Below are 12,460 nucleotides of genomic sequence, written 5' to 3'. Positions count from 1 at the left end.
CATGGTGACGGTTGAAGGTGAAAAATTTCCTCTGACTTCTATTTCATACCACGCTGAAGTCACCTCTCCTACTAATGGGTAGAGTGGCTTATATCTGGTCCAGTGTGACTTCTTATTAAAAAATTTCTATGTCAAGATAGAATATATCTAACCAACTATTACATGATATAATGCAACGTTGGATTTTGTCTACTTTTCACATTGTGGGATCAAGTCTTTTGATATATTTTACCTGTATAAACCATTGCAGACGTTGTAAAATGCAAAATGTAAAAAAAAAAAAATAATTCGAAACATTATATGATAAAATGACGTCGATAAGTCTTCCAGGAATTAAAAATACAGCCAATATCCTCAATAAAATAATATGGATTTAACAATAAACACAAACTAGGCAGTGTGATACGTAAAATACTTAAGAATATATACGACAAACTGATGTAGTAGGTCCTGTAGTGAGTAGGGTTCCCCTGCGTGATAGGACCAGGAAAGCAGCCTTTAAAGTAAAGTAATATGCTGCATGGGCACAGAAATAAAACCACATTCACGTAATCGAATCTTTGATGGAAGACCCTTCATGATGTAGACACCACAATTTACCAGAAGTTCAACTAAGAAGTTACAAAATATAAACAGTGGAGCAAGACTGATAAAAGGTGCCCCACCTAAAGAAAGGATCACCCATACACTAATTCATTTGCACTGACTGCCTATTTAAGAAAGAATCGAGTTTAAAATATGTACAATAACCCATCAAGTTATCAAAACCGGACAGCCAACATATCTAAGAGAATTACTACATATTGTGCAGCCAACAAATCTCGTTAACACGAGAAGATACAATTGGTTCCAAATTATTGGAACATGGATATATGTCTACTGTAGGCCCCGAAGGCTATACAATAAGCTTCCACTAGTCATCTGACAGACGGAATATATTAAGGCTTTCAAGAGGAAACTGAAGACTTTCTTGTTCTCTAAGTGCTTCAGTGGTTTAGATTTGACAATAAACGAGTGATATACGGTGTGAAATGCTGAATGCCTTGGTATGCACATGATAAAATGACTATGAAGGTTAGGTAGAGAGTAAGGTTCCTCTACTGTATAGGACCAGAGAAGCAGCCCTTAGAGAAGTCAAGTAAACGATATAATATGGTATAACTTCAGATTAAAATCTAGCTAGCTAACATTTTCATCAAGATAGGATTTACCTTTTTTTTATATTTAGGTTAAAACGGGTGATTAAAGGCAATATACCAACTGAAAAACCTATAAAATTTTGAGATATTAATGACTATAGCAATATAGGGCATTATAATGTATTGAGATTCTATTCAAAATTCAAATCACACTGAACAACGTCTTCGTAAATTATAATGAATAAAGACACACACAGAAAACCTTCAAAGTGTAGGCTTCCCCTGCTGTATAGGACCAGAAAAGCAGCCATTAAAGTAAACGTAAAGTATCTTGGAGTATATTGCTCATTACGTAAGCTTTCCGAAAATACACAATCAAATGCTTTTAAGATATTGATTATCAAACTTGACTTTTGAATTAAAATTGTATCCCTGAGAATGTAAAAACCCAAACTTAAAATAACCGGTAATAACCTTAAATGTTTCTACTTTAAATAGGCACTAGCTACACAACACGTCTTCTCAACATGATGTCTTTAGCTTCAATGACTCTTCGGTAGCTCAAACAAAGAAGTCCTTCAACCAACCAAAGACCTCCACCACATCTAACAATTGTATCATCTCTTTTTATTGGCGTTTTCAGCTACCAGCTTTGTAAAAAGATCTCCCATTGGTTAGTTGGACTCAAGGTATATAAAAAAGCATTATCAAAAGTACAGGTAAAGGGTAAAAACAAATGTTTTTACGTTGCCAAACGTCACTTCATGAACACAACTGACAAAGTTATGCTTAAATTAGTCTACGCTCTATAAAAGAAGAAAACGTTATTATGTATGGTAAAAGAAAACGACAAATTTTAAATGGGTACCTTAAGTATATTACTTAACAATACCATGATTATCGCAAGACAATTTAATTTTACGATCATCTTAGCAAGTATTTTTAATCTATTACTTTAGAAATATTATTTTGATGTATTTATAAAGCTTTAAGATATGATTCTAACTAGAATCAACTCAGAATAAAAGGAAAATATCGACATAAACGCTGACATTAAACTATTTCATATAGCCTACTTAGATGGATTTTTTTTCCTTTTTGGGATTTGAGTCATATGATAGCGCTAGGAGGCCATTCAGAGTCAAGATACAGATGGGGGTGGGGTACCATTTTAGTACATAATGTATGCCGTTAGAGGTGTACTATTGGCAATAGCTCCTTAAGGAGAGTAATATTTTCTAGCTCTATTTTTATTCTTATCAGCCCTTGCCTAGTGTCTCTATGAATCAAGTTCTTTTTTATATTCCAGGAATAATTGTTTATATATTGCATTCTTTATTGTACCCATGATCATTATTTTAATTAGATTATTAAAGCTAGCAATAATTTTGTTCTTAATGCAGTATATATTAAAGTCATAGTAAATGCTAGGAACTAAAGACCTGAATTCTTTAAAGCACTTTGTTCATATAAATACTGGTACACAAGTATTGTAACAATGGATGTTTTATAGATAATTTGAACCATTCTTTATAAAAGTCTGTCATCAAAACCCATACTAGGCTACATGCATGATGCCTGAAATATTTAAAAAGACAGACCACTGTAAACATGCTAAAGTATCAAAGTAAGTTTTATTTTTTTCTCTAGATTATAAAAGATTCCTACTAATTTGAGTTTGTAGTTGCTATTTTTAAAGATCTACTTTATACATTAATTCAGATTCATACATCTAATATGACACTAATAGAGTTTTCTCTCTACTCTCAATTTTTGTCAAGTACACAGCTTATCGTACCATACATCACTTGCAGTTAGTGTCCAAGCTGCTGTTTTAAACCAAGTTTAGCATTTCATCATAACAGTCGAGAAATCATTCTTGGTTGGTAAGATTCTCACAAATATGTATCGCTAACCCACGTGATTTTAATTAATGTATATATCACCTACAATGGCGTTTAATATCTAATGTATATGCACTGTTAATTCATTTGATAAAATACTTTGGGATGGGCAAAGATGCTTAATGCCTGACTTTTAGCATTGCCCTACCTTCAGAAAAAAATTAGTTTACGAAAATTAAGATCATTGCACTGGTATCAATGCCATATTTAAAACCTTCAAGCTTACTCTCGTTCGTCAGGTTTGTTAAATCCAAGACATTCTCTGGTCAAGTGGACTTGCCACAAGTCACTGGGAGCGAAGTCAGTGTGGAGAAGGGGTCTGGCCAAAACCTCCCAGAATTTTTTTTTTTTTTTTTCATTTTGAACTTATCAAGGACGGTATTAAAAGTTCTCTTCTACAAGGAAAATTCCAGATACCTCTGTTTATTGTACACCATGACCCACTTTAACAAAAGCACTCCCAAGTACTACATTTAATCTTTTAGCCACAAGAAACCAATACAGAGTACTTTTCCCCTATGGTACTAGGGGTTCCCTTTCAGAACTAATTTTGGGTAACCATCTCTGTAAACTCCACTTCATTTCCTATCAAAAAGTTCCTTCAATTGAAGCAATTTCAAAACTAATCTCTGGATCCAAGTCACGAGACATTAAAATTAAGTGAATGTACCCAAGTAGTGTAAATTTGTTTTATACATTAGTTATTAACGCCCAAACTGAACACCAATCTGGTGTTGCAAAGGAACTACTTCTAGAATATTTTTAAATAATGTTCTATAAATTTTGTATCCACAGTGAAAAATAACTCTACTGAAGACTCATTCAGTATTTTTCAAAAATAGGAGCTGCCTCATTCAGTATTTTTCAAGAATAGGAGCTGCCTATATTTAAATTAACCAAAGACCACTTCCTCAGGAGGAAGATTTTAAATATATTTATTAATTCCCTGAGTCATCATTTCTTTTGAATTATGGGAATCCGAATTTCTGACTTAATTTTGCTATATACTGTAGCTCACTTTATTACCAAGTTTATACTGTTCTACACTTAACCAGCTTTCAAGAATTTTCCATTAACGTACTCTATGAACTAAAATTTTAGTTATGCAAATTACCTGATAATCTAAACTCAGATTTCTACATATAAAATAACTTCAGCAATCTGTATATACCAGAGATCAAAACCTTTAAATAACCAGTAAACTCCAGTAAACTCATTTTAATAACTTTTTACTCCTTAATATCTGGTAATAAGACACTTCAAACCCTGATTTTATGGGTAATCCAATACTCTGAATGGTTTATATTTGTACAAAGAGACAAGGTACCAGAGATTCTATTTATACAAGGAAAGTAACCAGTTTCTTTATAAATCAGCGTAGTAAAATTGAAATTAAATCTTGCAACAAACTTTTACACACACAAGAAATATATAATCCCTCTACTTCAAAAATTCTTATGCCTTGAAACATTAGCAAGAATATTATACCATATGGCTAAATCACATTAAACTATTTGGCTAAAGTTAAGAAAACCTTCATGATTGAAAACAATTATACCGAAAGAAAAACTTTCAAAAACTATTTAAAGTTATTAAAATTAGGACAAAAACTTCAAATATACCATAAGAAAAACTTATAAAAACTATTCAATGTAATTAAGATTAGGACAAAAGTCTAAGAACAAGAAAAAGTTCAATAATTATGTATTACAAATTTAAGATAAAAAGTTTTGATATTTTATAAAAGGAAAATTACCAATAATTATGTATTAAGAATTTAAAAGATAAAATGAGACATTTCAAAGGAAAATTACCAATAAAAAAAAAGTCTTAGAACAAGAAAAGCTTATATATTCAAATATGAATTAAAAATAAAATTTTGATATTTTATTAGAAGAAAAATACAACTGAAGTTCTAAATTAAAACAAAGTTTTATGATTTAGACAAAATTTGTGATAGGAACAAAGCTTCTTAAATTAGCTATGGAGATCAGCTCAAATAATTTTGAACTATAAATAGTTACTGAACATTGAAATTGAATTAAAAGATAAAACTATTACACAAATCTTAACATGGACCGAAAAGCATTAAACTAAAATTAGTGTCTTCATCTACAAAGTCGTTAATACATTAAGTAAATTTAATGTATAGATTAATTATTACGTTAAAAAAAAGATGCATCAAAATACAAAAAAAATTTAGGTCTAAGTCCTGAACTACCAAGTCTTTAATACATATTCTAGAGTAGATTTAAAATAAATTTAAATTTATTTGATCATTTTAAGTTAACAAAAACTACATTAAAATAAAAAAACTTTCAGGTCTTTCTTTAGAGTAATTTTGGCAATTTGCAACAAGTCTAGTCTATTTGTACTATTTAGCTTTCTGGTTAATTCAGTGGTAGAGAGTTATCCTTGCATTTGTATAGCATCAGATCGAGCAAGCCTAGGACAGAGAGCTTACACTGTTTACTGTCAAAGTTACGGCTGACCGAGTGCACCTACAGATTAGTCTGGAACTGGAACTAGGCACCTTTAACATTTGCCAGATTAAACTGCAACTGAAACTAGGCACCTTTAACATTTGCAAGACTAAACTGCAACTGAAACTAGGCACCTTTTAACATTTGCCAGATTAAACTAATATAAACTAGGTACCTTCAACATTTGCCAGATTAAACGAACTGAAACTAGCCACCTTTTAACATTTGCCAGATTAAACTGCAACTGAAACTAGCCACCTTTTAACATTTGCCAGATTAAAATGCAACTGAAACTAGGCACCTTTAACATTTGCCAGATTAAACAAACTGAAACCAAGTACCTTTAAAATTTGCCAGATTATACTGCAACTGAAACTAGCCACCTTTTAACATTTGCCAAACTAGCCACCTTTTAACATTTGCCAGACTAAACTGGAACTGAAACTAGCCACCTTTTAACATTTGCCAGACTAAACTTAAACTGAAACTAGCCACCTTTTAACATTTGCCAGACTAAACTGCAACTGAAACTAGCCACCTTTTAACATTTGCCAGATTAAACTAACTGAAACTAGCCACCTTTTAACATTTGCCAGATTAAACTGCAATTGAATCTAGGCCCCTTTTAACATTTGCCAGATTAAACTAACTAAAACTAGCCACCTTTTAACATTTGCCAGATTAAACAAAATGAAACTAGACACCTTTTAACATTTGCCAGATTAAACAATAAAACTAGGCACCTTTTAACATTTGCCAGATTAAACAAAATAAAACTAAGCACCTTATCATTTGCCAGATTAAACAAAATGAAACTAGGCACCTTTATCATTTTCCAGATTAAACAAAATGAAACTAGGCACCTTTATCATTTTCCAGATTAAACAAAATTAAACTAGGTACCTTTATCATTTTCCAGATTAAACAAAATTAAACTAGGCACCTTTATCATTTTCCAGATTAAACAAAATGAAACTAGGCACCTTTATAATTTTCCAGATTAAACAAAATGAAACTAGGCACCTTTATCATTTTTCAGGTTAAACAAAATGAAACTAGGCACCTTTATCATTTTTCAGGTTAAACAAAATGAAACTAGGCACCTTTATCATTTTTCAGGTTAAACAAAATGAAACTAGGCACCTTTATCATTTGCAGAGTTAAAAGCTTCAATAACCAGCTTGTCAAGTCAACACTTATGTAGTGCTTGGCAGGCCCAGTGCCTCCTAACGAGAGCTTCCACCGACGTCGACTTGAAGTTGCTATATTTGATGTTCCTCGTAAAAGTCTCACAGGAGTTTGACTCTGAAAAACTTCCATTTATCCAGAGGCTAAACAATAATTCTGGGTTGGTAGCTCTGCATCACAACACCTGGAAGGAATTTAAGGTTTTAATATCTCTGCCAATAAACTCGAGAATACTAACTTTTATAAACTTTTATAAGAACTAAAAGGGTTGACGAATGAAAATTCTAAAAGTTTAAATTTCAAGGAAATATATATTAAAAACTAGAAGGTCGTACAAATAAAAACATTTCAATAGTTAGCCCGAACTTCAGTGCTGTATATTAAAAACTAAAATGTAAGAAAAACTTTTCAATAGTTAGCCTGAACTTCAGTGATGTATATCAAAAACTAAAATGTAAAAAAGGCATTTCAAAAGTTACTGAACTTCAATGAACTATTTATCAAAAGAACTAGAAGGTCATACGATTAAAGATTTAATAATTCCTGAACTTCAATGAACTAAGTCAATGTCAACGCGCAAATTTAGTATAAGAATATAAAAAACACAAATCTAAAATAGGGACACGTGAGCAAAAGCGAGAATTGTTAAATACTTACAATGATTATGGAGAAAGCTGTCCAAGATTATTTCTCCGTTTCAAGTAAATGTCCAAATCAACACCAGACTGAGGATCACCAGACTGAGGATCACCAAACTGAGGATCACCAGCGCCTGAGAGAATGGAAAAGATTTTAGGCTTCAGTAGTTAAGGTGTGTCAGATCTATGACTTAAAAAAAAAAAAAAAAGGTGGAACAAAAAATCCCTAAAACAGTGATACACAAAACTACAGTAGACAAATTTCTGGAAACTTAGTCTTTAGCAACTTGCAACTTTAATTTTATGTCTGCGGTTAGCATTTACGATAGATTTGAAACTGAATAACTATAAAGAGTAGAAAGCATGAGTCAAGAGAGAAGCCCGACAGACAGGAGCATGACACTTTCTTCATGGCAAAGTTAGTTTCTTTGTTACGTAAGGCTGAAAATCTTAAAATTTTAAATTCTCGAGCTTATGATACGGAAGTTACACCTAGTTTTGATTTTTATTATCACATTGGTTTAGTATAAAATAATCCACACTAGCGCTTAAAGTGATCAGCTGATAGTATATCTCAATACACAACAGCCTCTTTAATAGACCAGAACTGGGATAACTTTCTCAAGAAATTCTACAGATATTAATCTTCAAGTTAAAAGTGGCCCAAACCACACTTCAGCTCAGATTAATACCGAACTATTCACCTTTAAATCTATCTTCATTTGGTGTACTTAAATGTTTAGTATACGTCCTTAGAAGAATTCTTATTTAATCACACCAGTGGTAAAAATAGTTTTATCCGTCCTCATTACCTTTGTGTACCCAATTGAAATTACACTTTTCATATGCTACTCTAAAACATAAGTTGAATATTCCCTTTACCTAATTTCATTAAACACCAAAAAAGTTGCCATTTCTGTGTGGATTCCATGCTTTAACGGAATTAAAGGTCTAAAATTACCAAAAAAGTTATACAAAATAAGTTAGACCTAAGCTAATTTCATTTCCTATATAACCCTAACTTTGCAACTGTATTCTATATACTAAGACATTCATCATTAAACGATTAGGTGAATAATAAAACTTAAAATATTAAAAACTAGATAATCCAGTTTTTACTAATACCTTTTTATATAGTTGCCAATCCAGTTTCACAGTATATTTAATTAGCCAAACTTATGGCCAATTAGAAGCACTCATTAAAATCACTTAATCAAAAGAGAAGCTATTCGAGACTCACACCGTTTAACGTTGTAACATAGAACCTTTAAAATATATTCCATACATGGAATATAGTGTCCTTATCCACAGTAGTATTATCATATTTAAATACGTAAAGGATTAAACTTTTTTTACAACCCAAAATGTGACAACACCACAAAAAATAAAACCTTATTACTCACCAATATAAAATTTTGAAGTTAATACACCACCAATGTCAAAGTACACTAAATTTCACAGAAAAAAAATGTCCTCAGTCTTCGCTTCAACACTAACAAAACAAGGATAACAAAATCCGAAACAGATATCTAGAACTGTTACTTTCACTTTAGCGTCCTTGATTTGAAAGTGTCGCCATCTATTGCTTAGTTTCCGACACTAGTCTTCTGGATACTTTACTTAGTTACTTTTCTGGAAACTGAATTAAAAGCTTATATTCTCTCTCATTTGTGATTATAAGAACTGTACTTACATATAATTATATCTATTATGTAGATTGGACTTATGATTCACATATATAAATTTGAAGGGAATGAACCAGAATTTTAACGAAATATATAACTTTTTGAGAACTTTTGATGTCACCTTTCAAGAAAATGCTGAAGAGACCTAACATTTCTATAAAATTACAATTTTAAGAAACCTTAATGAGAGAGAGAGAGAGAGAGAGAGAGAGAGAGAGAGAGAGAGAGAGAGAGAGAGAGAGAGAGAGAGAGAGAGAGAGAGAGAGAGAGAGAGAGAGAGAGAGAGAGAGAGAGAGAGAGAGAGTATATGCCAACACCAATCCTGTTTCTCGAATATTTTTTTATCTTTTGTGAAATAAAATCTTTCACCATATTCAAAAAGAAATATATATACTAAATATTCAGTTCTGATGTTAAATTATTCAATTACATGGTTTAATTAAGACGTAAATCACAATGATCATGACATTTATTCTATAGGTTGATGGTTGCACTTTTGTCCTTCATAAAGAAATATTATGTTAATTCAAAGGTCTGTAAATATCTTATTATAGTGTCCAGATGAATCTTCATATCCAACAGAAGGGAGAAGAAATTAACGATGATGAACAAAAGTGTCTTCCGAGGTTGTGATAAAATTGCTATATCAACTAAGCATACGATATCTGTGATATCGATAGTTTAATCAGTTCATATCTATACTTCACCAGAATTTGTCATCTGACCAAACCAGCTCCCTCCTATGATGGAGATGTTTAACTCTTTTGTTTTTAAACAATAAATACTTTTTAAAGCTAATAAGATGTACTTCGTTACCCAGCTTTACAAATCTTAAACAACACATACTCAATGTGTGCTTATAAAAGTAGCACACTTATATATGTGTGTCATAGTATATGGTTTGTGTGCCCGATGTGAAAATGTGTTAGGTAGTGTGTGTCATAAATGGGCAATGTGAAACTGTGACAGGAAGTATATGGCATGTGTGGGCGATATACAAATATGTCAGGTAGTGTATGAGACATATGTGGCCTATGTGAAAATATGTCAGGTAGTATGTGGTATGTGCAATATAAAACCACATTACTACTGACACATCCAACAATGGTATTTTCTCAACATTTTTAGGAGGTATAAGGTATCAAGAATATTAGGAGGTATAAGGTATCAAGAAAATTAGGAGGTATAAGGTATCAAGAATATTAGGAGGTATAAGGTATCAAGAATATTAGGAGGTATAAGGTATCAAGAATATTAGAATGAATAGAGCTATATAAAAGTACATGGTTTAACTATTTTGTCATTCACTTTTACTTATAATATTCAAACCATTTAAGAGTCAGCACATGACAATTATAATTCACTGCTAATTTTCAGCTCCAGTAATGAAAACACGCAAAGAAAAGTCACATTTATGCCTAGAATGTTATTTTTTTCAGTAATTTTATCTTCTACAACAACAATTAAATGTTCCTTAAACTCCTAAATTCAGATGTCCCTCTATTTACTAAGCCATTTACCTTGACGTAATAAAAATCTCTGTCGTTGTACTGAAACATTGTCAACCAATAAACAAGACTTCTATAACTAGTATTTCAGCAATCTCCTTGGGATTATAACTCATTAAACAATGTTTCATTGCATCCAAATTGAAATATAAATCACCTATCAACACCAAATCATTCCAGAACACCTGAACACTTTGAAGTTATGCCTGGGCTGCTGTTTATCAGGACGAACTATCAATAATACACCTTGAAACCAGCTTTCAATGTCCATAGACAGGATATTAACCTATAAAAACCTGTAAATTAAGGCTTTAACGTCATATCTCACCTGAAATATCTAAATATCAAACTGAATGAGGTCACTACAACTTACCAGACTTCGATTACAATGTCCAGTGATATACAGAAGTCCAGATTTCAGAGCAAGATTTATAGGGAAGACAGATGCACCAATAGGTCACGTTCACGCCTTTAAGACTACTAAAAGAGAGAGAGAGAGAGAGAGAGAGAGAGAGAGAGAGAGAGAGAGAGAGAGAGAGAGAGAGAGAGAGAGAGAGAGAGAGAGAGAGAGAGAGAGAGAGAGAGAGAGAGAGAGAATAAAACTAGATATAATTGCATTACTTACCTATTGGTCATTAATTTCTCATCGTCCAGATTAAGAACTTAATTTCTATGTGCTAGAATGTTTTATACAATTAGAACTGCATAGCGGATCAGTTAGAAATTTGACAGACATTTTCTTAGCTGGGTAGAAAGAAATGAGAATTTTACATTAAAAGCGTCCTGAATAGTACTAGGTAATGCCAAATTGATATGAAGTTGGTCGTGTGTCCTATTAAAAGTAGTCACTTGATTATTGTGTTTGTTACCATGGATTACATACCCTATACATACCAAGGTATCATTTAGCTTCAGGGCTATAAAATGAATAATATAAACTTTATTTATTTATAAGTTAACAGTTCCTATCAATAAATCACTCCATGTTGACGTGATAATTGCACAACCTATCTGCCATTTACATGATTTATTCCAGTTATTTTATCCATATTTGACAACTAGAACATCTATTTTTTTCTTTGCTTACTGTTTTCATGATCTTGCACTACACAAAGCTGAACCATTCTTCCTGCCTGTTCATAGGCTGTCTACTTTTATATTTTACCTGTATGAACCACTTGAGACGTAAAAAAAAAGAAAAAAAAAAGAAAAAAAAAAAACTAATTCGACACATTATATGATAAAATGACTTCGATAATACGGATTTAACAATAAACACAAACTATGCAGTGTGATACGCAAAATACCCAAGAATATATACGACAAACAGATCTTGTAAGTCCTGTTGTGAGTAGGGTTCCAGGAAAGCAGCCTTTAAAGAAAAGTAATATGCTGCAAAGGGCACCGAAATAAAACCATATTGACGTAATCGAATCTTTGATGGAAGACCTTTCATGAAGAACACCACAATTTACTAAAAGTGCAACTTAAGAAGTTACAAATCATAAACAGTGGAGCAAGACTGATAAAAAGTGCCCCACCTAAAGAAAGGATTACCCATACACTAATTTATTTACAATCGACTGCCTATTCAAGTAAGAATTGAGTTTAAAATATGTACAATAACCCATCAAGTTATCCGAACCTTGCGTCCAAAATATCTAAGAGAATTGCTATACATTGTGTAGCCAACAATTCGTGTTAACACAAGAATAGTTACAAATAGTTTCAAATTATTGGAACCTGGATATATGTTTACTGTAGGCCGTTGAGCCTTTAAATATGGGGCCCCGAGACTATAATAAGCTCCCACTAGTCATCTGAAAGACTGAATATATTAAGGATTTCAAGAGGAAACTGAAAACTTTCTTGTTCTCTAAGTGCTTCGATAGTGAGGATTTGACAGTAAACGAAC

At 32.1% G+C, this 12,460-nt stretch overlaps 2 long non-coding RNA genes across 4 annotated transcripts in view; both read right to left on the bottom strand.

Annotated features, from left to right (window-relative positions):
* LOC137657865 (uncharacterized) overlaps positions 1-12,460 on the bottom strand; it is a 29,219-nt gene that overhangs the window by 16,078 nt on the left and 681 nt on the right. The window lies entirely within an intron of this gene.
* On the bottom strand, positions 4,961-8,789 carry LOC137657096 (uncharacterized). Of its 3 annotated transcripts, none has more exons than XR_011047107.1 (4): positions 8,756-8,789; positions 7,372-7,486; positions 6,065-6,898; positions 4,961-5,741 (listed from the first exon to the last, which is right to left on the bottom strand). It is a non-coding gene; the product is annotated as an uncharacterized lncRNA (long non-coding RNA). The 3 variants fall into 3 exon arrangements; XR_011047108.1 differs by lacking the exon at positions 4,961-5,741 and having other exon boundaries at positions 5,927-6,549; positions 6,670-6,898; XR_011047106.1 differs by lacking the exon at positions 4,961-5,741 and having other exon boundaries at positions 5,927-6,898.

The sequence above is a fragment of the Palaemon carinicauda genome, chromosome 18, assembly GCF_036898095.1.
Source record: "Palaemon carinicauda isolate YSFRI2023 chromosome 18, ASM3689809v2, whole genome shotgun sequence".
Taxonomy (NCBI): domain Eukaryota; kingdom Metazoa; phylum Arthropoda; class Malacostraca; order Decapoda; family Palaemonidae; genus Palaemon; species Palaemon carinicauda.
The sequence above is the reverse complement of the archived record's forward strand: the minus strand, read 5'-3'. Positions and strand labels throughout refer to the sequence as shown.